The sequence below is a fragment of the Spinacia oleracea genome, chromosome 1 (genome assembly GCF_020520425.1).
Source record: "Spinacia oleracea cultivar Varoflay chromosome 1, BTI_SOV_V1, whole genome shotgun sequence".
NCBI classification, from domain to species: Eukaryota; Viridiplantae; Streptophyta; class Magnoliopsida; order Caryophyllales; family Amaranthaceae; genus Spinacia; species Spinacia oleracea.
Window position 1 is genome coordinate 21,357,909 of NC_079487.1, and position 4,805 is coordinate 21,362,713.

Genomic DNA, 4,805 nt, shown 5'->3' on the forward strand with positions numbered 1-4,805 from the left:
ATCAAGAACTATTCCTATGTACCTTTTCAAGTACCATAAGTATTCTTGATCTCAATCTAGTTGATCTTTACTTAGATCAATAGAGATTGGTATATGTTCGTCATGCCTAAAGTCATACGATACGTTTTTGGCGATCCTCATATTATATCATACATGATAAATTCTTTTGCAGAATATTTCCCAATTGAATTCTATTCATGTAACTTTAGCTTATCTAGTTTCAGTAGATACTAAATTCAGCTAAATTCTTTGACATATAATATAGGTTAAGAATCTCATTTAGACTCTTTGATGTTTAACTTAGTAAATGCTTATACATAGTTCAAACATCCTTTACTTAGATTTATTCACATGGGTCGAATATCTCCAATGGAGACTTTCGTGTTTGATTTAGTAAATGCCATTACTTAATCCAAAACAATATCATAAGATCTTTGTAAATAGATCTTAATACCCAGTATGTACTAAGTTTCGCCATGGTCCATCATTGATGAATAATTTCAAATCTAAGTCATTAGCATTTGAATGTTATTTCACAATAGAGAGACATGTGTGTGATACACATAGGACCAAATAAGTTTTTATGTACTCCCACTAAACTTCTTATACATCTATAAGAATCATGTACATTTTATGAAACTAAAATACTTATTAGCTTCACTAAAATACAGTTCCAACTCCCAATTGCTTGCTTAAATCTGTACTTAGATTTTATAAGCTAGCTTTCCTTTTCAAGCATTTATTTGGATCCACAAATCCTATGACATACCATGTACATAGTTTATTCCAACATTTGATTGAGGAATACGTTTTGTCATCCAATTGCTATATGTACCAATATGCAATCATTGCTTGAATTATAGACTTGAGCATTACGATTATGCATGAGGTTTCAACACAATCCATGCCATGAATTTGCTTGTAACCTTTAGCAACTAATCTAGCTTTGTGTGTGAACACAATTCTTGTTTGATGGTTTTTATCCTTAAAACAAACTTGCAACCAATAGGTGTGAAACTATTCTTGCAAATCAACAAAATTTCAATTTTGTCATCAAAACATTGAGTATGTTTTATGGCCTCTAACCATTTAAAACATTTGAGTCTATATATGGCCTCTAACCATTTTAGGGAATCTGGGTTTCGTCATAGCTTTCTTACAAGTCACAAACTCATTAATCTACATGATAATAGTTTGACTGCAAGTTGTAGGTTTCTTCACTATCTAATAGAAGAATCGCATAGCTTCAATGACCTGAACTCCACGTTTCTTCACTATCTAATAGAAGAATCTCATAGTTCCAGTGACTTGAACTCTATGCCTACTAGGGTATAGAACATCAAACAATAGAATATCAATAGCCACTTGAAAGTCCTTTGAATATTCTGTTCTCCTTGAAGCACTTGTAAAGTCTTCTAAGAGATGTCTATTCTTTAAAGCCACTTCTAAAGTCCTTAAAGAATAAGTTCGGATTTTCTAAAGCACTTCGAAAAGCCTCCGGAATGTCCGTTTATGTTTGTTGTTCGCCTCGAAGATTTTCGAGGTCTATTTTCTCCCACTTGTCATTTTGGAAACGAATCTCCAAAAGGACATTATTTCGAGCAAACAAACATTATGTTCTCAAAAATTCGTGGTAGAAACAATACCCTTGTGTCTCATTTGAATAAATCACAATGAAACATATATCTAGACTTGGGCCTTAGTTTGTTGAATAACAAACACTAAGCTCCCACTGAGTTTAGCAACTCTTTAGATATATATAATTGAAAAGATATCCTGAAATTACTTTTCAATAGCTTTGACGAAATTTGGTTTAGTTTGGTGGTAGTTGAGCATTTTGTTTTAGAAATTATAGGAAAAGTCTTTATGATTCATCATTGATCGAATCAAGTACTAATTGACTTCGATCATTCCAACGTAGATATGCCATATCTTATGGAGCTAGATTGTGAAATTACAACACACAATCATTGATGATCATATTTGGTCTCAAGTAATCATCAACATGATCTAACCTAGATCTTTATGATTTCTTGCCGAGTGGATTTTATACTTCTGAATCTTTGAACTAGCCAAACAGATTCAACTTATATCACATTTGAGTAAATAAACCTATATTCACTCAAATCCATGTGAAATAATAAAGTCATAAAACCTTTCTTTAGCTTTGAACTCTATCGTCTAGGCGTTCTAACAATAGTTCATATTCTTTGTTACTTTCAACAAGTAAGACTGGTTGTCTTAAAATGATCTAGAAATCAATCAACTTTCAAAAGTCCATTAAAATAGAGCTTTTGAATGTTAACTTGTTGATATGGTCTAAGCAACAATGCCAAAGATTAGTGGAACTCAAATCAAGAAGTTGATTTGAACCTAGTAAAGTTCTTTAAAGAGTTGTTTGTTTTAATCAAGCATATTGACTCAACCTGTAATTGACCATTTCATTCAAATAAACAAACAAACATTGCTTTTGTTTTTCTTGAATGTGAGTCTTTCTGTGTTTGAAGCAGAAATTTAGGTATGCTGATTATGGAACAAAATAGCCATTTAGTTCCAGCCTTTGAAAGGACTTAAAACAAACTAGATGACCCTACAACTAATGTAGCATTGCCATGCTTCATTTCTCACTTGTAGGTCATTAGTGTATCCTAGCTTCCATTGTTTGAGTTTTTACCGAAGTAAGAACCTCAAGCGGTATATGATACCAAGGAAGTTTGATTGCTAGGTCACTTCTCTTTAAACATAAATTTATAGGTAGAAACGGAATCGTAAATTCCTTTCATTTGTTCCTTGTTTCCTATTTCTTGTACCCTTTCTTATAGTCTTAAGAATTGAATTCTTTAGTGTTGACTTTTATACTTGTTAGACATGTCCAATGTCACCAACAAGGTTCTTTTCATTTAATTTATGTTGAACATTCTGTTTCAACTAGATGATCTTACCAGAAGCTTCTAAAGTTCTCTAAGCATCGATCTATTCGAATGTCTAGGGACTTAGACTCATTCGAAAATTAAATGGACAAAGATATTAGGTTGTTAACCATTGGTAAAGCTGAGCGTATTAAACTCAATGCTTTATGATCTCAAAACTACAGTGTATTTTGAATTCACAAGCACCAACTGGGTTGCCATTCGATTTTGATATTCGAAAACAACCATAAAAGTCGATATAAGAAACGTACATTTTAAATTGCTCACTTTCTCTCTTTTCCGTGAATCGTTCTTGGATTCACTACCAATCGAGGAAATTTACTGTTACCTTTCTAAAAGGATTTATTGCAGTGCAAGATATTTAATTATAAACAATAATTAAAACATACATTGAAGCATGCAAAGTCTAAACATTTATCATGAATAATAACTTGAAATTAAAGCAACCATGCAATTCAAACAAGTTATTAGCATTTTATTCGATTTTATTGTTCCGGCAGGTGTGAATAAAATGATTCCAAGATCCTAAAACCATTGAAGAATTAAGCACAGTTTGTCGACTCAATTCTAAAACATTTTAGGTAAGCAAAAGCCTTTTGCTAATAGTCTAAAAACTACTCTTGGTTGATAGGTACGTCTAAGAACTTATTAGGTAAACCTATCGATTTTGCCACGACATAAAAGGACTCCTTACTTATATCGTTGAGTTTCACCAAAACTAACATGTACTCACAATTATTTGTGTACCTTGCCCCTTTAGGACCAATAAGTAACACCTCGCTGAGCGAAAACTATTACTAGATTGATGTAAAGGATATCCAAGCAAGTGTATATTTTGGCATGGCACCTTTTAACTCAATTTTTAAGTTTGGAACTTAAGGCTCTTACTATGTTGGTTAGATTTTAAGTGAACTAAAATCCTTAATCATGCAACATAATCAAGCTTTTGATCTCATGCATTTTAAGACATATTTAAAGCAATAAATAACTTAAAACATGCATAAGATATTTGTGATCTAGTATGGCCCGACTTCATCTTGAAGCTTTGACTTCAAAGTCCGTCTTGAAAATCTCCGTGGGAGGCACCATTTTCTTCAAATAGGATAAGCTATAACTAATTACAACTATTTGATGGTACGCAGACCATTTTGAATTGAAAAATAACTTTGGTGCTTTAGACCAATTACATTCAAATTAATGGTACGCAGACCATATTTTCTATCCTATTTGGGCCATACTAGTCACTTCATAACCTGCAAAACAGTACATATACAATATATACCATTCACCCATTCATTATCATGAATGGCCCACATAGCTGGTTAGTAAAACACATTATGCATCACGTAAACATTTGCAGCAATTAATCAAGGGCACCAATAATCTACCAATTATTCAGTCCTTATTAATTCTAATCGAGTTGTTTTAACCTTAAGGATTTGTAGACCTAATCAAGAGTTTATGACTAAAAAGCGCTCCCACTCAAACCAATAAATTCATATGCTTTACTAATTTTAAACATAAAATTGTATTTCTAGTCTAACCGGAAACATTCAAATTTAATTAAAATTTAAAGCTCATATAAATTTATAATTGAATCCAAAAATTTAATTTAATTTCAGTCGCATTTAAATTAATTCATGATTTTAATTTTAGTAAAATAATTAGAATAAATTCCATTTATTATAATTATAATATTCAAAATTAAAATCCAAGAAATTAATTCAAATTATTAATTTTAAAATTAATTAAAATTACGTGAACTGAAATTTTCAAATTAAATATTCAAAACGATCTAATCGTAACGCAAACACCCTATGCGTTGCACGCCCATGGGCCGCACGCACACAGCCATTGCTGGCCATGTGCGCGCAG